A 21,716-nucleotide genomic window follows, 5' to 3' on the forward strand; every position below is an offset into this window, starting at 1 on the left:
CCAATGAATGTCCAGACTCGTCCCAACTCATGTTCTAGCCCCTCCCACTTTGCCCTGACCCGCTCTCGTATTGGGTTACGCCATAAGCAATTGGCGGAAATTAAGCCAGTTTTGACCTACAAAAACGGCAATTTAATGTGGTTTGACCTAATACTCTGCAGAGAATGGTCTTTGATGTCAACGGCATTTAAAAATTTAATAACTACTGCCAAAATGAAATGCCAAAATAGGCCTCCAAAGAGGCTGTATCAATTTACGCTGGAATAGAAGTATTACACATTGTTTGCTGACACTTGATAGGATCAATCGATTTATTTTCGTTCATTTAATGGTTAAAACACAAACGGTGTCTCACCTACGTTTTAATCTGCATCATCCTTTTCCCCAGTGAGGTTGAGTATCAGCCCCTGGGTTCGCATCCTCAGCCTATTTTTTTCTGTTGGCTCTGTGTTGATAATTTCTCCAGTCCCTTACGTTTGTTTTAAGGATTTAAAATCAAATTCTGAGACTGAATTCCTGGGCTCACATTCTGACCCCACTGCTTCCTAGTTGTGTGACTTTGGGCAAAATCCTTTACTCTCTGATTCCCCTTTTATCAGAGTACAAGAGTAATAGTACTTCCCCCCTAAGCTTATGAGGAAGATTAAATAAAATAAAGCACACAAAAGACAAGCTTTCTGTAAATACCCAACAGATGTTATCTATTATTATTGCTAATTGCATTTATAGTTTCAGTCACCATCATACAGAAGAATTTAGCTTTGATGTAATCAGATGCATCAATCTTTCTCTGGGGAGGTTGTTTCATGCCTTGTTAACACATGTCTTTGTCACCTAAAGCTTCTATTTCCCCAAATGTTCTAATACTTTACGAGATTAGGGGTAGGGATTCCTCACAGTACGTGTGTGTGCATGCTCAGTCACTAAGTTGTGTCGGACTCTTTGCTACCCCATGGACTACAGCCCACCAGGCTCCTCTGTCCATGGAATTTCCCAGGAAGGAATACCGGTGTGGGTTGCCATTTCCTTTTCCAGGGGATCTTCCCAATCCAGAGATCGAACACAAGTCTCCTGCGCCTCCTGCATTGGCAGGCAGATTCTTTACAACTGAGCCACCTGCAGGATACAAACACTTTAAACCAGCAGATCTCCTGGAACGGAGAAGCCTGCCCCTAAGTGGAAGGCAGGCATGCCTTCACTCCCATCTCCAGATTCAAATCATTTCTGTGACAAGGCGGAAGTTATTAAGAAGCACAAGGTTCAGAGAAGGACTCTATAAGCAACCACCTGGATTTGAATCACAGTTCTCTCACTTGCAAGCTGTGTGACCTTCAGAAGGTCCATTGCCTTTCTGTGCCTCAGGTTTGTCATCTGTAAAATGGGCATAATTATAATAATCCCTGCCTCGTGGGATTGTTGTGAAGATTAAATGACTACATGTTATTAAGCCCTTAGAACAGCACCTGGCACATGGTAAAGGCCACATCAGTGTTTGTTTTAAATATTGTAAATCAATTAACCAACTCCAGCAGCGACTCTGTCCCATTGCAGTGGGGCGGGGGTGGGGGGTGGGGGGGTGGGAGTCTGACCACTGCTTCACCCCGCCTCCCACCCCATTCTTATAGCTACACTGAGCCCTCTGAGCCATCAATTTCCTCCAGTATGCACCGCTGAGGTGACACAGAAAAGTAAGAAGACTCACCTGAAGTCACCAAGGACAAGCCTGGTTGTCAGGCCTCCAAGCTCACTGCCGTTCCCACATACCTGTTTGGGCTACTTCTGCAGAAAAGACCCTTCCCTTCATCCAGTCTCAAACACATACATGTACATGCACATCCCCACTGCACACTCACAGGCACGTCTCTGTGTTCACAGGCTTTCTCTCTCTCTCTCTCTCTCCCTCTCTCTCCTCTCTCTCTCACACACACAAACTTCTCCCTCCACACAACTCAGTTATCAGGGGCCTTGCAGTAAAAATCCTGTTCGCCATGGTAAGAACCAGGGAAGAGAAATATTGATTTAACTTCCATTATCTGTTTAATCTAGAAGGTTCTGGGTGTTGAGCCTAGAAAGCCTCCCTCTGGCTACAATATGACTGGAAGGTGAGCACCATCTGTCCACCTTAGCCCTGAGATAAGAGCAATTGGGAAAGACTGCCGTCTAAAGCAGTGATCTAACTCTTGTTCATCGCCTCCATTTGTAGAACCGTGTACCCTTTGCATGTCTTCAGCTGACATCTAAGGCATCTTTTATCGTAAGTTTAACTAGCTGCAAAGGATGTGATTTCCAGCCGTGATTGTATTTTTTAAACTAGATTGTCATCAGTCCTTAGGGCTGCAGATCAACTTCATGGGAAACATGTACCATAGAGCCTTATGGGCAAAGTCAGTCCTCATTTGGGAAATCAATAGGGCAAATCAGACTGATTGTCAGTGAGAAAGATATGAAAATGTCAACTTCGTTTTTTAATTAACTTTTATTGGGGGTTTGTTGCTTTACAATGGTGTCTTGGTTTCCACTGAACAACTTCATTTTTTTTTTAATTGAAATAGATGTGTTGATACCCATCCGTGAGACAACCATCTCACTTCTGGATCCTCAGTTGTAGATAAAGAGAACGCGATCGGGCCAGGGAGATAAGGCTTGGCGCCTTGCCATCCTGGGTTTGTGGCCTGGAGCAAACATCCCCGTTCAGGTTCCACCGACACTCTCTCTGTCCTGCCCCCAAGGCCCTATCAGCAGAAGCCAGCAGGCTTGAGGGGTCCCTCTGTCTGATGGGTTGTTTTTTTTAATATTCCATTTGTTTATTTGGGCGCACCAGGTCTTAGTTTCAGTACTCAGGCTATCTGTGGCAGCATGTGGAATCTAGTTCCCTGACCAGGGACCAAACCTGGGCCCCCTGCATTGGGAGTATAGTGTCTTAGCTGCTGGACCACCAGGGAAGTCTCACCCTCCCCTAGTAAAACTCAGAATGGGGAGAGCTGTATTTTCCTCCCCAAAATGGTGGACAGGTGAATATTAAAGGGGAGCTGGGAAAAAAGACCCAGATGCTTGTTCTCAGGCAGATCTATCTTAGGGAAAAAATATATGGGCTTGAGGATCTGTCCAGGGATTCTCAAAACTGTAAAGAGCACACATGTGTATCCTGTGTTGTGACAGTGTATGCACACGTGTGGGTGCATGTGTGTGCATCTGTGTGTCTCCATCCAGAAACCCATAGGGGAAAAGTTAGCACCTCGTGACCCCAACCGCCCCCACCTTGAAATGGAAGGTGTGGCTGCTCCCCTCTGCTGGACTGTAGGCCCCAGTGGGCCCAGACCCCATCTGAGCCCCTGTGGGTATGTGTCGCTGTCTGTCAATCTACTTTTATTTTTTTTATTTTTGGCTGCACTACGCAGGGTCTTAGTTCCTTGACCAGGGATCGAACCTGCACCTACAGTGGAAGCACAGATCTTAACCACTAGACCGCAAGGGAAGTCCACTGTCTGTCTGTCTGGGTCCTAGTGACCAGGTTTTTCAGATCCATGAGAAGAAAGCTCATGTTAGAAATTCTAACCCCAGCTACAAAGCTGAGCTTAATAGACATGAAGGATGAATGACCAACTCCCCAGCCAGGATCTGAAGCCTGGGAGCCTTTTCAAGCCCCAGCTCCCTCCCTTCTTCCCCCAGCGTGCGTGCATGCTAAGTTGCTTCAGTTGTGTCCGACTCTTCGCACAGGCAAGAATACTAGAGTGGCTGCCAAGACCTCCTCCAGGGTATCTTCCCAGCTTGGGGACAGAACCCATGTCTCCTGTGGCTCCTGCATTGCAGGCAGATTCTTTACCGCTGAGCCACCAAGGAAGCCCCCTTTCCCGAGCACTCACCCTCAAACCCTAAGAGGCTGTTCAGGCACCAAATCCCAGCCTCTATTGCTTCCTTCTCTGACACAGACTGTCCCTCCCACTCAACCACCACTCATCCTCTGCGCCAGGGGACTCAATGGGGCTCAGACTGACCCCCCAGCAGCAGCTGGAGCTGCACAGGGAACAGGACCTGCCAAAAGACCCCCGCCCCGCGTGAACTGACGACCCCAGGCTGGGGACTCCCTCCTTACCTGTCTGCAGCAAACCAGCATTGCTGTCACTGATATGGAAAAACTTCTGTACGTCCAGCAGCACTCCTGTGGGCAGATGGACAGTGCTCAGGAAATGGGAAGTTGCCTGCCAGGCCTCCACAGGCAGCTGCCTCTGCATTTGGGACAGGCCCACAGCTGACCAGCTCATCACAGACATGGCACCCAGGCCTACTCTTCTCATCCCTCTCTCCCACACATGCACACAACCACACACACACACAAATACAAATACAGGATCCAGCATATCCCAAAGGCACAGACATACCAATTCACACACAAGCCTGCATGCCTGGACTACACACACATATTCATGCATCACAGACAAGCATATCCACATAGGCACATACAAACAGGCACACCCAGAGATATATACTCCCAGAAGCAGACACACACACACACACACACAGGAGCTAGCACTCACAGCCGTGTAAGTCCAGTCTCGTACACATAAAGACACACCCACAGGCACATGTGCATCTTCACATATGCAGGCCTGCCATTCACATCATCGTCAGAGTGGCTGGGGTGCTCAGTCACTCAGTCAGTCGTGTCTGACTCTCTGCGACCCCATGGACTGTAGCCCGCCAAGCTCCTCTGTCCATGGAATTCTCCAGGCAAGAATACTGGAGTGGGCTGCATTCCCTTCTCCAGGGGATCTTCCTGACCCAGGGATCCAACCCGAGTCTCCTGAACTGATGGGCGATTCTTTACCACCACGCCACCTGGGAAGCCCCGGAATGACTGGCAGCCATTCACTTAGACTACGGTGCAATGAAAGTCCTGAAACTGTGCGACACCGCAGCCCTACTTGTATACACACTCCGGACATTCATAGATATGCATATACATGCATGAGCATGTACATGCAAAGACATATGTGCCCTGGCCTGGCACAGGTGCACACACAGCACGTTCCTCCAGAGGCATGAACACTCCGACATGGAGTGCCTGTGAGAGCTTCAGAGATAGGGCCCACTTAGATCTGACCTTGGCCCCACCTCCCTGAGGGTTGCAGGTTCTTGCTCCAAGATCTTGCTAGGCTGATATCCCGTCAGTCCCTAGTCGTATTTCAGAGCTAGTCAGGGTCCAAGGCACCTGCTTATCTGAGCTGTGAGGCTCTGGCCCTGTCATCACTTTGAATTATGAGATGGCTGAGGGCCATCAGTATCACTGTCCCCATTATACAGATGGAGAAACAGAGGCCCCAGCCACCTATGGCTGTATAGTTGGGACCATCCCAGCCAGAGGCAGCCTACCCTCCCACTCACTGTCACAAATGGGGCTCTGCAGGAACACCCCCACGGTGGAGAAGAAAACCTGCCATTCACACCTTGAAGACCTGCCAGTGGGCAAAAAAGATGGAAGAAACAGAGAAGTCAAATAGGAGATTTTTGTTCTGATATTCACCCTGGACCCAGTTCCCACAAAATCCAGATACTAGCTTGTATGTCTTTCCTTCTCCCTTAATACTTTTAATTATATGAATTAGATATATTCATTGTCAAGAAAGAGACAACACAGATAAGCAAAGTCAATGGCGGGCTTCCCTGGTAGCTCAGTGGTAAAGAATCTACCTGCCAATGCAGGAGACATGGGTTCGATCCCTGGTCCAGGAAGATCCAACATGATGCAAAGCAACTAAGCCTGTGCACCACAACGACTGAGCTTGTGCTCTAGAGCCCGCGAGCTGCAATTACTGAAGCCCGCGTGCCCTAGAGCCTGTGCTGCACAACAAGAGAAGCCACGGCAATCAGAAGCCCGTGCACCGCAACTAGAGAGTAGCGCCTGCTTGCCGCAACTAGAGAAAAGCAAAGGCTCAGCATGGCCAAAACTAAATAAGTAAAGAAAATTATTTTAAGTCAATGGCTAGGTAAAAAGTTCTCTATAATCACATTCATTTTGGGGACTGGGACTCAGCCCCTTGTTTTGGCCACTCCTGGGCTCCTCTGAGCCCCATGCTGCTCTGGAGGCAGCCGGAGGACCAAGTGTGGGTCCAGCCTTGTTTTCATCTTTCTGCTATCACTCTGGTCTCCCAGAGACCTGCTTCACACAAGAGAGTTCTTGGTGCGTGAGAACCACCTGCCCCAACAGTCCCCAGGCACTGGGCAAGGTTTCACTTCCCCGGGCCTCCCTCAACCCAATAACCATGGCCCTGCTATTCTCACAGCCAGAGGAAGTCCTTTCAGTCCTAGGGGGCTGAAAGACCTCCATTCCCCCAGTTGCCACCTCCCCTCCTCTTCATGCCCTCCACCCCTACTCCAATGCAGGACTGCTCAGCTTCAGCCTAATCTATCGCAGTAGCCCCTGACTGACCTGTCTCCTTTGGCCTCCATCAGAGCCTCAACCCTGATTATAGTCTCCCCACTTGAGTATTTTCCGTGGCTCCCCATTGCTTCAGCAGAAAGTGCAAGCTCCCAGCCTGGTCCCCGAGAAACCTATGATCCAGCCCCAAACACTCGTTCAGAATCATTTCCTGCTTTCTCCCCATCTCTCCATCCCCGATCAGACCATGCACTTTTGCCCCATTCCCTTGCCTTACCGATTTTCTCAGCCTTCATGACACAAACCTTCTGCCCCTCATCTGTGAATTCTACCTGAACCCTCAGTGTTTATCTGTGAATTCTACCTGAACCCTCAGTGTTTCATCCTGGGAAAGTTATTCGCTCAGTTGTGTCCAACTCTTTGTGACCCCACAGACTGTAGCCCGCCAGGCTTCTCTGTCCATGGGATTTTCCAGGCAAGAATGCTGGAGCGGATTGCTGTTTCCTCCTCCAGGGGATCTTCCTGACTCAGGGATCAAACCTGGGTCTCCCGCATTGCAGGCAGATTTTTTTACCATCTGAGCCACCAGAAAAGCCCCTTTTTTTCATCCCGGGGCTATCCAACTAATGGTCTCTCAGCTCTGTCCTGGGTTAGAGACACTTGAACGTGTGTTCTGTGTCCCTCTGAGCTCCTCAAAGGCAGTCACCCACAGGGTCTGGTGCTGTCTGCAATCCCCAAGTCACGTTCATTCTGCATCTGCGAGCTGGTAACTGATGAATCCACCTCCTGGCCTCAGGGAGCCCAGCTGCTGCAGGCACCTTCTCTGAGCTCCCCAGGTACCCTCCCCCCAACCCATGCTTCCTCATCTGGCTGCATCTCTCTGTCTCGCAGGAGTCAGTCCTGTTAAGAAGTTTCTCTCTCTGCCACATGAGATGGTCATTCCTGTGTTCAGGAGCTACAAGGATGACTCCTCCCTCCCCTGGGTCCCCAAGGCCCATAGTACTCAGTTCATCTTGAATGAGTGCATGATCAAGGCAGAAAAGAAGGTTGATGACAAAACCCACTGAAAAATTAAATAAATAAATAAATAAATAAATTTTTAAAAAATAAAAATAAAAAAATAAGAAGGTTGAACCTTGAACAAATGAACGAAAAAGTCAATGGGTGGTGACTTGCAGATAGTGAGTTGAGCCCTGGGGCCTACAGGAAGGAAGGCCCAAAAGTGCAAGGTTTGCACGCCACCTGCTGCCCCAGAAACAAGCAGCCAGCTCGTTCTTGCTTGGAAGGAGGGCCGGGCCACCCTGTCCTACACCTGGACCTCACCTCAATGTTCCACCCAGAATTTCCAGAGCTTTGCCTGAGGCCCAGCCCTCCCTAGAGCCCTCACCTACCCACCGCCGTCAAGCACCCACAGCTATAGGCACACTCAGTCGGGGCATACACTGGGAACTCGTTTGGTCCTCTCACCATTCAGGCTGGCCTGGAACCATTGCCGGGGGGAGGGGCGGAAGTGAGAATAGCAGAGATGCGCCGCACAACAAGAAATTTTGCTGGATGGAGGCCCACTGTGGACACACAGCACCAGCTGCTGGCAGCTGCTGCCCAGCTTGCCCGGCCCCTGCCTCACCTGCAATGATGAACCAGTTCATGTAGTTCAGGAGGTTGATGTAGCAGAGCACCGCAGCAGCCACATAAGCTCTCCAACGGGGCAGGCTCCAGGGGGCGGGCATGGATGGAGGACCTGTGTCCGTGGCCCTCGAGTGTCCACCTGGCCCCGGGGACTGACCATGAAGCCCCTCTGGCTGCCTGAACTCCACAGACATGCCGCCAGTCTCACCAGCCTGCAGCTCTGGTCCCAGGATGGATGCCAGGATGAAAGGCACATCAGCTCTGCACAGAGTCACTTCCTGTGGTCTCCCAGTCACCCAACCTCAAAGCAGCTGCCCTAACCGCTCAGGATCTTATCACAGGTCTCTGCTGAGCCCGCTGCAGCCTCACCGGTGAGATTTCACCATCCACAGCCCCTGAGGCTCGAGGTGGGGGGAGAGAGCTCCTGGCCCGCCAACCAGAGTAACTGGTCCTTTTGACCCAGCCTGCGATGTGGTAGCTGCCCTGAGAAAGAGAAGTTTTGCAGGACAGGAAGTGAGAGGAGTCTCCTAGAGTCCCATGTGCTGGGGGAGGGTCTGACTGCCACACACGAGACGGACTGTGAATGAGGGATTCGAACCTGGGTCCTAGGTGTTGGCCAGGAGAGCGATACTGGACTGGACCGTAAATGGAGGTTAACCCCTGCTCCTATGTAAAGTCCTACCTGGAGGAACAAAGACAGTGAGGGGCTGCCGACAAGAAGGCAGCCCGAGGGCAAAGCTCATCAATGGATGTGAAATTTAAGGGGAGATTTTTGATGAAGGGCAAAATATTGGCATGCTCTTAAAGTGTCTCTCTAGGGATTTCCCTGGCAGTCCGGTGGCTAAGACTCCATGCTCCTAAGGCAGGAGACCCAGCTTCAAACCCTGGTCAGGGAACTAGACCCCTACATGCTGCAACTAAAAGATCCCATGTGCCATAGCTGAGACCCAGCACAGGCAAATAAATAAAATAGCATCACTAATGAGAGGCAGAATTCCCATCAGGATTGCATGGCCCCAGTCTAATCATGACAGAATCTCAGACAAACCCAAACAAGGGACACTATTTTTTTTAATAGATTTTATTTCTTAAGAGCAGTCATAGGTTCACAGAAAACTGAGCAAAATGTTTAGATTTCCCATATACCCCTCTGCTCTCACACATGCTTAGCCTCCCCCATTATCTACACCCCTGCCCAGAGCAGGACATTTGCCACAGTTGGTGAACTTACACTGACACGTCATTATCACTCAGAGTCCATCATTCACATTAGGGTTCACTCTTGGTGTTGTGCCTTTTATGGGTTTGGACAAATGAGTACCACCTGTACCTATCATTATGAACTAGTGTCCATGGCACTAATGGTAAAGAACCTGCCTGTCATTGCAGGAGACAGAGGCAAGGGTTTGGTCCCTGGGTCAGGAAGATCCCCTGGAGAAGGGCTTGGCAACCCACTCCAGTATTCTTGACTGGAGAATCCCCATGGACAGAGGAGTTTGGCCAGCTATCAGTCCACGGGGTTGCAAAGAGTCAGACATGACTGAGCTACTAAGCACGCATACACATCATTATAGTGTCTTACAGAATAATTTTATTGCCCTAAAATCCTCTGTACTCTGCCTGTTCACCCCTCCCTCTCCTCATCCTCTGGTAACCACTGAAATTTTTACTGTCTCCATAGTTTTACCTTTTCTGGAATGTCATATAGTTGTAACTGTACGGCATGGAGCCCTTGCAGATTGGCTTCTTTCTCTTAGTCATTTGCATTGAAGTTTCTTCCATGTTGCTTTATGGCTTGAGAGTTCATTTTTGCTTAGTGCTGAATAATATTCCACTGTCTGGATGGACTGCAATTTATCCATTCACCTCTGAAGGGCATCTTGGAGGCTCACAAGTTTGGACAATTATAAATAAAAACAAAAATAAACAAATGGGACTTTATGAAACAAAAAAGCTTTTGCACAGCAAAGGAAACCATAAACAAAACAAAATGACAACCCTCAGAATGGGAGAAAATATGTGTAAACAAAGCAGTTGGCAAGGCATTCATTTCCAAAATATACAAACAGCTTGTGCAGCTCAATATCAAAAACACAAGCAACCCAACCAAAAAATGGGTGGAAGACCTAAGTAGACATTTCTCCAAAGAAGATATACAGATGGCTAAAAAGTACATGAAAAGATTCTAAACATCACTAATTATTAGAGAAATGCAAATCAAAACTAATGAGTTATCACCTCACACCAATCGGAATGGCCATCATAAAAAAATCTACAAACAATAAATGCTGGAGATGGTGTAGAGAAAAGAGAATCCTCTTGCACTGTTGGTGGGAATGCAAACTGATACAACCACTATGGAGAACAGTATGCAGATTCCTTAAAAAGTAGGAATAAAACCACCATATGACCCAGCAATCCCACTACTAGGCATATACCCTGAGGAAACCAAAATTGAAAAAGATACATGTAACCCAATATTCATTGCAGCTCTAGTTACAGTGGCTAGGACGTGGAAGCAACCTTGATGTCCATTAACAGATCAGTGGATAAAGAAGCTCTGGTACATATATACAATGCAATATTACTCAGCCGTAGAAAGGAAAGTATTTGAGTCAGTCCTAATGAGATGGATGAACCTACAGCCTATTATACAGAGTGAAGTAAGTCAGAAAGAGAAAATCAATTATCTTACACTAACGCATATGTATGGAATGTAAGAAGATGGTCCTGAGAAACTATTTGCGGAGCATCAGGGAAGACACAGACCCTGAGAACAGACCTATGGACAGGGCTCAGCAGGAGAAGGTGGGAGGTGTGGAGAAAGTAACACGGAAACACACATTACCACGTGTAGAACAGATGACAGCCAATGGGAACTTGCCGTATGACTCAGGGAACTTAAACTGGGGCTCCATGACAATGGAGAGGGGTGGGATGGGGAGGGAGGGGGGAAGGATATTCAAGTGGAAGGGGACATGGGTAAACCTATGGCTGATTCATGTTGATGTTTGGTAGAAATCAATACAATACTGTAAATCAATTATCCTTCAATTAAAAATAAATAAATAAATAAAAATCTACAAACAATAAACACTGGAGAGGATGTACAGAAAAGGGAACCATCCTACACTGTTGGTGGGAATTTAAATTAGTACAGTGTCCATGGAGAACAGTTTGCAGGTTCCTCAAAAAGCTAAAAATAGAACTGTCATATGACCCAGCAATCCCACTCCTGGGCATATATCCAGCGAAAAACATAATTGGAAAAGACACATGCACGTCAATGTTCATTTTAGTACAGTTTACATTAGCCAGGACAGGGAAACAACCTAAATTTCCATCAACAGAGGAATGGATAAAAAAGATGTCATACATATATATAATGGAATATTACTCAGCCATAAAAAAGAATAAAAATGCCCTTTGCAGCAACACGGATGGACTGAGCGACTGTCACACTGAGTGAGGTAAGTCAGACACAAATACAAGTATCATGTGATACCAGTTACACATGGAACCTGAAAAGGGATACAAATGAACTTATTTACAAAACAGAAGTAGAGTCACAGATGCACAGATATAGAAAACAAACTCATGGGTCCTGGGGGATGGGGAGGGGAGGAATAAATTGGGAGATTGGGACTGACATGTACACACTACATATACAACTAATAAGAACCTATGGCATAGTTCAGGAACTTGACTCATCCTCCATAATGGCCCTAGGGGAAAAGAATCTAAAAACAAGAGTGGATGTATGTGTAAGCGATTCACTTTGCTGTACATCTGAAACTAACACAACATTGTAAATCAACTACACTTCAAAATTTTTTAAAAAACTTGAGCTGACTAAATAAAGAAATAAAGCTGATGAAAAAACATCCACGTGCAAGCTTTTGTGTGGACATAAGCTTTTAACTGGGCTTCCCCAGGTGGTGCTAGGGGTAAAGAACGCAGCTGCCAATGCAGGAGTCGTGGGTTCAATCCCTGGGTCAGGGAGATCCTCTGGAATAGGAAATAGCGAACCACTCCAGTATTCTTGTCTAGGAAATCGCATGAACAGAAGAGCCCTGGTGGGCTATAGTCCACGGGGTCGCAAAGAGCCGGACGTGACTGAGCAACTGAGCACACACATAAGCTTTTAACTAGATCCCTTGCTCCACAGCAAGAGACGCCCACATGAACAAGAAGAGGCTGTGTGGTGCGATGAAGATCCAGCACAGCCAATACATAAATAAATAATTTTTAAGTGTCTTAAAGAAACCACAATGATATACTGCTCTTCATATCCACTAGTATGGACTAGAATTGTAAGCTTTATCAATTAAAAAACCAGAAAATAAGTGTTGGCAAAGATATAGAGAAATTGGAACCTTCATACATAGCTGGCAGGATTGAAGACGGTTCAGTTATTTTGTGTTGAGAGGAGGATCATAAAGAAGGCTAAGCACTGAAGAATTGATGCTTTTGAATTGTGGTGCTGGAGAAAAGACTCTCGAGGGTCCCTAGGACAGCAAGGACATCAAACCAGTCAGTCCTAACAGAAGTCAACCCTAAATATTCACTGGAAGAACAGGTGCTGAAACTGAAGCTCCAGTTCTTTGCAAAGAGGCCACTCACTGGAAAAGACCCTTGCCATTCCCTTCTCTAGGGGATCTTCCTAACCCAGGAGTTGAACCCAGGTCTCCTGCACCGCAGGCAGATTCTTTACTGACTGAGCTACCAGAGAAGCCCAGTGCAGGAGACCTGGGTTCAATCCCTTGGTCAGGAAGATCCCCTGGAGTAGGGAATGGCAACCCATTCCAGTATTCTTGCCTGGAGAATTCCAGGGACAGAGGAGCCTAAGGAGCTATAGTCCATAGGGTCACAAAGAGTCGGACACGACTGAGCAACTAACACACACACACACACACACACTCTTACTGTATAACATCCCCACAAACGTATGGCTTTAAGCAACTATGGTTGGTAGTGGTTTAGTCGCTAAGACATGACCGACTCTTTGCAACCCCATGAACTGTTGCCCACCAAGCTCCTCCGCCCACAGGATTCTCCAGGCAAGAATACTAGAGTGGGTTACCATTTCCTTCTCCAGGGCATCTTGCCAAAGCAGGGATCAAACCCACGTCTCCTGCACTGTGGGCAGATCCTTTACCACTGAGCCACCAGGGAAGCCCTTAAGTAACTATAGTTATTTATTATCCCTCATGGTTTCCATGGGTCAGAAATTCGAGAGCAGCTTACTGGGTGTTCTGAGTCAGTCTCTTGTGAGGTGAAGAGAGATGCCACCCAGGGCTGCACTCGTTTGAAGGCCAGACTGGGGCTGGAGGGTCCACTTCCCAGGACCCCTGAGGTTCCCCCACATGGCCGGCAAGTTGGTGCTAGCTGTTGGCTCCTCTCTGCAGAACTGCCTGAGTGCCCTCACAGTGGGGTGTGTGCCCTTGTGTGCCCTCACAGTGGGGTGTGTGCCCTTGTGTGTGTTCTCACAGTGGGGTGTGTGCCCTTGTGTGTGTCCTCACAGTGGGGTGTGTGCCCTTGTGTGTGTTCTCACAGTGGGGTGTGTGCCCGTGTGTGTCCTCACAGTGGGGTGTGTGCCCGTGTGTGTGTGTTCTCACAGTGGGGTGTGTGCCCTTGTGTGTGTCCTCACAGTGGGGTGTGTGCCCGTGTGTGTGTCCTCACAGTGGGGTGTGAGCCCGTGTGTGTGTCCTCACAGTGGGGTGTGTGCCCGTGTGTGTCCTCACAGTGGGGTGTGTGCCCGTGTGTGTGTCCTCACAGTGGGGTGTGTGCCCGTGTGTGTCCTCACAGTGGGGTGTGTGCCCGTGTGTGTCCTCACAGTGGGGTGTGTGCCCGTGTGTGTCCTCACAGTGGGGTGTGTGCCCGTGTGTGTCCTCACAGTGGGGTGTGTGCCCGTGTGTGTCCTCACAGTGGGGTGTGTGCCCGTGTGTGTCCTCACAGTGGGATGTGTGCCCATGTGTGTGTCCTTACAACGTGGTGGCTTGTTTCCTTCAGAGGGAGCAATTGGATAGGAACTGGGGCAGAAAAACTTTCACTTTTTTTCAAAACTTTCACTTTCTAAGTCTGCATTCTGCTGCATTCTAACCTGTCACACAGGCCAGCCCTGATTCATTGTAGGACAGGACTGCTCAAGGGCACAGATAACCAGGAGGCAAAGCTACCTGGAGATCCTCTTGGAGGCTGGAAACCTCAGCCTTCATCTGTAGGCTTGACCTTTCACATATAAGAAGGAAGGAAATGTCTCCTGAAAGATGGTTATGCGTATTTATCAGGGAGGGAATCTTCCCTAGAAATCCCCAGCCAGCAGTTCCTCACGACCCCTCAGTAAGGTCTGAGTCAACGTCCGTGACCCAGCTGCATGAGAAGCTGGAAAGGTGGGCGCCGGATGAGATGGCCTCTGTTGGTGAAGAAGAGGAAGGAAAGTAGCCGTTGGATGAGCCAACAACATCTTTCGCAGATGGCTAACCACCTCGGTGCCCTCCACCAAGAGGGACTGAGCAACCACACTCCCAGGAAAAGGGGGTGTCATGTAACCCTTGATGTTTGGAGGGTTTAAACAAGCCCCCGGTGTGGGCTCCCAGAGAGAAAAGGAAACACTGTCCTAACCCGGGGCTCCTGAAGCTAGTGGTCACCCTAACTAGTGGGAAAAAAGTGAAAATGTTAGTCGCTCAGTTGGGCCCGACTCTTTGCAACCCCATGAACTGTAGCCCACCAGGCTCCTCTGTCCATGGAATTCTCCAGGCAAGAATACTGGAGCGGGTAGCCGTTCCCTTTTCCAGGAAAGTGTACGGGAAAGAGAGCTGCTGTACACTGAACGCCACAGTCTTGAGATGTCAAGCCTGGGGAGGCCCTAGCTGAGTTCAGCCCATTTTCAAAAAGCAAGGGCAGCCTTCACCAGCAAGTCCTCGGGACAGGTTGGGACCAGGCTCCCACAGCGACACCCTGTGGCCGTAAGAAGCAACAGCACCCATGAGCTATTTCAGGCTTGCGTAAGCAGCCAAGTTAGTTCATGGAAATTTCAGGGTGGACTCAAGATCCTGGACTGCTTGCTAATGAGACACGTGCCCTGTGAGTGATCAGCTGGGAAAATAAGAGCGGTGATCATATTGTATCCCACATTATGGAACCGACCATAAACCCAGGGCAAAAGCATAGACGCATATATCCCAAAGGGTTAACAGTACTTAGCTCAGGCGCCTAAATTCATAGGTACTATTTTTCCTTTCTTTTCTTTTTTCCTTACTTGCTAATTGTAATAATAGCAAATATTAACATAGTACTTTCCATGTGATGGGTCCTGCCAGCTACCTGTGAATTGGGTATGATAATTATAGTTCTCTTTTAGACACAGAAACCGCCCCCAAAAGGCTAAACAACTGCCCCCTCTGACTCTGAACTCTGTGCTCCTCTCCTTTATGCTATAATTTTTCCTTTTTTTTTTTTTGGCCAAACTTGAAGGTTCTCAATTTCCCTGAGCAGGGTTTGAATCAGCCCCAGCAATGAAAATGCTGAGTCCTAACCACACTGGATTGCCAGGGAAATCCTTATACTATCTTACTAGCTTATTTGTTTATACTAAATTTTCTGCAGTATCCAGCTTATGTAATAATATTTAAAAAAAAAAAGAAGCAGTGGCATGGATAGCTTTTATGATCACACCAAAAAATAACGCTTGAAACAAAACAAGAAAAACATGGCTGACCATGAACTGTACTTCTGGCTGGGGTGGGAGGGTGTATGTGTGGCAGGGGTCAGGGTTGCTGATGTCACAAGGGTACGGCTACACCAGAAAGTCAGGACTTTGTGCCTGCACAGGCCCACATCCCCTCTTCATGCGGGCTCTCCTGATTCTTTCTTTCATTTTTTTTTTTTTTTGACCACACCACTTGGCTTGCAGGATGTTAGTCCCCTGACCAGAGATCAAACCTGGGTCCTGGCAGTGAAAGCACCAAGTCCTAAGCCCCAAGTCCTAACCACTGGATGACCAGGACTCTCTTGATTTGGGAGCAGTTTTGAAAATTCCTTCTTTCCCTCGGAATCTATGAATATAAGGACTAGCAATTAATAGGGACCCAGCCCTGGTGAGTGGTGGGCCTGCACTGGGGGTGGGGTGAGGCTGAGGGAGGCTGCCAAACTGAAAGGAAGATGGGAAAAGAGAAGGACAAGAAAAAAGGGAAAGAGGAAGAGGAAGTGGAAGAAGACGGATAAAAAAAAAGGAAGATAATTTTCTCAACTTCCCCTATGCCTGGCTTTCAATATCCACCCATCAGCCTCATGATGCGACCTCCTACTGGTGTTTCCAAACTCCACTCAGAGGTCACCTCCTCCAGGAAGCCTTCAGGCTTGGCTTATCTCTACCATGAAACTTACTGTTCATTACTGAGATTGTCTGTCTTCCCTGTGGGTCATCAAGCCCCTCACAGGAAAGGCACTCTGCCTGCCTTCTCCAGAGTCTGACCCTGGCCTTGACCAGAGAAGAAAGACAAAATGGATGTTGTGACTGAGTGAATGAAACTTGCTTCTCAGGCCCCCAGCTGCACCAGCCTGGGAGTAATCGTTGGCAGCAGTATTTCTGTCACTCTAGCCTTTACCAGCAAATAGCTAGAACTCTCTTCCTTTTTGAAAACATGACCCCAAACACTTCTGTGGGGATCATACAAAGGGAGACTTTCTTGTGTGTAAAATGTTTCTCCCAAATATAGAGCACTGAGGAGCTCTCTGCACACAAGGGCACCTCTCTGGGACCTGGGGAAGCCATCCCTGTAGCAGTGTTCACAGCTCCCTCCCCCTTGGGTGTGGACTGGGGTCTGAGGAGCAGAGCACAATCCAAGTGGTGGGCAGGAGCCCTATGCAGCATCACTCTGCCCTCCAGCACTGGAGGTTTGCCCTCATCAAGCTGGAGGCCCTGGGACTTCCCTGGTGGCCCAGTGGTTAGGACTCTGCATTTCCACTGCAAGGGGCATGGGTTCGATCCTGGGTCGGGAAACTAAGATCCCACATGCCGCACAGCACAGTCAAAAAATTTAAAAAAATTAAGCTGGAGGCCCTGACTCTGGTTAATTAAGGCAAATTATTCTCCAGGCATTGGGGTCTTCCCTGGTGGCTCAGACGGTAAAGAGTGTGCCTGCAATGCCAGAGACCTGGGTTCAACGAGGCAGGAAAATCCCCTGGAGAAGGGAATGGCCACACACTCCAGTATTTTCCAGGGACCACCTAGGCCCTCATGCAAATAGACAACACTTGTCTTCCTCATGTATTCAAGTGTAACTGAAAGCAACAGGAGGACATAGATGAAACTCAAGCTGAGTCATGACTTTCATTGAAAGAATTTGGAGAGGCAGGGACTTGTGGCTTAGGTTCTAGTTCCAGCTCTGCTTGTAGGTATCCCGTGTCCAGCTGTAACACTCATGCCACCAAAGAGAAGAACATGTCCTTGGCTCCTGGCTCCACGTGAGACTACCCCACCACCAAGACACTGGAGAGACAAGGCCTTCACGGCTACCCGAGAGAGCAGATACTGGAGAACCTAACTGCCCCACTCCTGAGCCCAGTCACCTGGCAGCTAAGGTGGCAAGGAGCCCATAGCCCCATACTAGGCAGCCTGAACTAATTATCTTTTGCTGCTTAGCAAATTACCCCCAAATTTAGTGGCTTAAACAATAATATTTTTAATTATAAGGATTATGCACCATGACCAAGCAGGATTTATCTCAGATTGGTTTAATATCTGAAAAATCAACTGATGTAATGCATCCCATCAATAAGCAAAACTCACATGATCATCTCAATGAATGTAAAATAAAAAGTGTTTAGCAAATCCCACACCATTTTCTGTTTAAAACACTCAAACTGAGAATAGGAATTTGCTCATTCTGAAAAAGTACGTCTATGAAAAAAAATCCACAACTGACATCACAATTAATGACAAAAGACTGGATGTTCCCTCCCACCAAGATCAGGAATAAGACTAGAATGTCTGCTCTCCCCTCTTCTACTCAACATTTTAGTGGAGGTAGTAGTCAAGACAATCAAGCAGTGGAGCGTCCCCTATGCAGGGGGCCCAGGTTCTATCCCTGGTCAGGGAACTAGATCCCACAGGTAGCAACTGAAGATCCCAGGTGCTGCAACTAAGACCAAATAAATAAATAAATACACAGCCAAATAAATAAATATAAACATTAAAAAAATGGGATTCTTGGTTCCTGCTCCCATGTTCCTCCTCCCTCAGTCGTCTCACACCGTTAAAGCACCATCATCCACCAGATGCTCAAGTAAAAAACCAGATGAGCCTTTTTCTTCCTTCATCCCCCATACTCAGTCCTTCCCCCTCTGCCTTTAAAACACATTTTGAATCTATCCTTTTTCTCCTCATCTCCACCATCCCTCACCCGGACCACCGCAGTGGGATGTGAACTGACCCCTCTGTTTCCACCACTGCCTCACTGGCCCACAAGCTACACAGCCCCCGAGTGATCTTTGTAAAATGGATATCAGACTAGGTAACTCCCCTGCTTGAGTAAACCACTGGGAGTGGGGGGGTCTACTTTCCAAAGGTTTCTCCACACACACAGTGTAAAATCAAATCCCTTTCCCTGAATTCAGCATCTAGTGATCTGACTCTGCTGTCTTGACCCCACATCTCTTATCTCCCTCCCTGCTGCCCACCCTGTTACAGTCATGCTTTCTCTGTCCCTCAGACACAAATGCTCATCCTCATTTCAGAAACTTAATCCCCTCTGCCCAGAATGCTGTTCCTTGAGATCTTTGCACAACCAGCTCATTCCTATTAAGACATCCGCTTAAATGTCACCTCCTCCAGGAAGCCCCCCCTGACTACTCAATTTTAAACAGTCACCCAAGGACTTTCCTGGTAGTCCAGTGAGTAGGACTCCATACTTCCAATGCAGGCGGGCCCAGGTTTGATCCCTGGTTGGGGAACTAGATACTGTATGCAGGCTGCCACGAAGATCCCACAAGCCACAACTAAGACCCAGCACAGCCAAAATAGATAATAAATAAATTTTTGAAAAATAAAAAAGTCACTCAATGTGGAGAAGAGGGAATCCTCCTACACTACTGGTGGGAATGTAAGTTGATGCAGCCACTGTTTTAAAAAAAATGGTATGTAGGTTCCTCAGAAAACTAAAAATAGAAATATCATGTGTGTGTGTGTGTATGTGTGTGTGTGTGTGCTCAGTCGTATCTCTTTGTGACTCCATGGACTGGAGCCTGCCAGGCCCTTCAGTCTATGGAATTTTCCAGGCAAGAATACTGGAGTTGATTGCTATTACCTACTGCAGGGGATCTTCCCAACCCAGGAATTGAACCCTAGTCTCTTGCATCTCCTACACTGGCAGGCTAATTCTTTACCACCACGCCACCTGGAAGCCCAAAATTAACATATGATTCAGCAAGACACGGAACCAACCTAAATGTCCATCAACAGATGAATGGATAAACATGTGGCACACATATACAAAGGAATACAACTCAGCCACAAAAAAAGACAAAATAAAGCCATTTGCAGCAACAGGGATGCAACTAGAGATTATCATACTAAGTAAAGTAAATCAGAAAAAGACAAATACCACATGATATCTCTTATATGTAGAATATAAAATATGACAAGGGATTTCCTTGTGGTCGAGTCCAGTGGTTGAGACTCCATGCTTCCAAAGCAGAGTATGCAGGCTCTATCCATGGTCAAGGAACTAGATCCCAAGTGCTTTGCAACACACCCAAAAAATAAAATAAGACACAAATGAACCTATTTATGAAACAGAACCATGGACACAGAGAATAGACTGCAGGGTGACAGGTTGTGGGAAGGATGCAGAGGGAGGTTGAGGTTAGCAGATGGAAGCTTTTATATATAAAATGGATAAACAACAAGGTCCTACTTTATAGCACAGAGAACTATATTTAACATCCTATGATCAACCATAATGGAAAAGAACATTTTTTAAAAGTATGTGTATATATATGTGTGTGTATGACTGAAACACTTTGCTGTAACACAACAGTGTAAATCTCTATAATTCAACTTAAAAAAAAAGTCACCCAGTCACTTTCTGTCCCAGCTTCAGTTTAATGCACTGCACGGTTCCTATCACTGATTGTTTCTTCTTTCTTCCCCGCTACCTTAAGCAGCTGCTGTCATCACCAGCACCTGACACTCAGACCGTGCTCATTCACATTTTAATAAAGAAAGGAATGAACTGCTGTGTGACTGAAGGCAGGACAGTGCTATTCTCTGAGCTTTCTCCACCAAAAAATTTATGTGACTGAGTAAGCTCTTTGTCTCTAAGGACCAATAGCCCTTAAGGCAAATCAGAGCTATGATGGTCAGTGACCACCAGGTGTCGCTAACGACAGCTTTGCTAAGAAGCGATTCCATGGCAGAGTCGTTACAAGGCCGCACCAGAGGGCTAAACCATGAGCTCACCATTCATTAAGAGGGTCTCCAAGAACACTCCAAGTCAACACACACCTACTAGAGGCCAGCCAGGCAAGTGCCCTGGGGCCGGGGACTCAGTCTTCCAATCTGTCCATTGGGTATAGACTCATTGTCCAGGTTCTAGGTCAAACACTTCCACTGCTGCAGAAGTGGGGTGGGAGGAAACAAATTTAAAACATTTTCCCAGGGACTTCTGTGATGGTCCAGTGGCTAAGACTCGGCACTCCCAATGCAGCGGGTCTAGGTTTGATCCCTGGTCAGGAACAAGATTCCACATGCCACAACTAAAGATACCACATGCCCAGTGGTATCTTTACTGGACCCAGTGCAGCCAAATATAAATAAATATCAAAAACAAAAACATTTCTTCAGAGAGTTCTCTTGTGGCCTAGTGGTTAGATTCTGGGGCTTCGCAAGCCCCTGCCATGGCCCAGGTTCAATCCCTGGTCAGGGAACCGAGATCCTGCATGGGGCGGCCAAAAATAAATAAATAAATAAAAATTTTATCAGCGTGAAAAGAAACCCTGTACACATGAGTAGTCACTCTGCATTCCCCCCAACTTCCCTCTTCTACCCCTTACCCCAGCCCTGGTAACCACCAGTCTACTGTCTGTCTCTATGGATTTGCCTGTTCTGAACATTTCATATGAATGGAATCATACATGCGGCCTTATGTATCTGGCTTTGTTCACTAAGCATAATGTTCTCAAGAGTCATCCATGTCCTCACCTGGATCGGTACTTCATTCCTTTTAATACCCGAATAATATTCCATCATAGAGATCCCCTACAACTTGTTTATCCATTCATCAGTTGGGCTGACATTCGGGTTGTTTCCACCTTTTGGTTGTGAGAAATGCTGCTATGAGCATTCATGTACAAGTTTTTGTGTGAACCTGTTTTCAATATATTGGGTATATACCTAGAAGCAGAACTGCTGGGTCAAATGGCAGTTCCATATTTAAGTTTGAGGAACTGTCAGAATGTTTCCCACGGTGACTGCCACACTCTACATTTCCACCAGCAACATTCGAGGATTCTGATTTCCCCACATCCTTGTAAACATTTGTTATCTGCCTTTTTGATTCTAGCCATTCTAGTGGGTGTGAAGTTGTATCTTATTTCCTGGGGGTTTGATTGGTACTTCCTTCATGACTAATGATGTTGAACATCTTTTATTGTGGTTACTGGTCATTTGCATATCTTCTTCAGAGAAACTGTCTACTCAAATCCTTTG

General features: G+C 47.4%; 1 protein-coding gene across 3 annotated transcripts in view; it reads right to left on the reverse strand.

The window, feature by feature from the left end:
- The window catches only part of SPNS3 (SPNS lysolipid transporter 3, sphingosine-1-phosphate (putative)), a 64,278-nt gene that overhangs the window by 35,941 nt on the left and 6,621 nt on the right, over nucleotides 1-21,716 (reverse strand). For 2 of the 3 annotated variants that reach the window (XM_065909636.1, XM_065909637.1), the window contains exons 3-4: nucleotides 9,693-9,884; nucleotides 4,094-4,159 (exon numbers count right to left, since the gene is read on the reverse strand). The gene's annotated coding sequence lies outside the window, so the exon portion shown is untranslated. Of the gene's footprint in view, nucleotides 1-4,093; nucleotides 4,160-9,692; nucleotides 9,895-21,716 lie in introns of those variants that run through there. The other variant, XM_065909638.1, reaches the window with a different exon arrangement.

This window comes from Muntiacus reevesi, chromosome 18 (genome assembly GCF_963930625.1).
Source record: "Muntiacus reevesi chromosome 18, mMunRee1.1, whole genome shotgun sequence".
Lineage (NCBI taxonomy): Eukaryota > Metazoa > Chordata > Mammalia > Artiodactyla > Cervidae > Muntiacus > Muntiacus reevesi.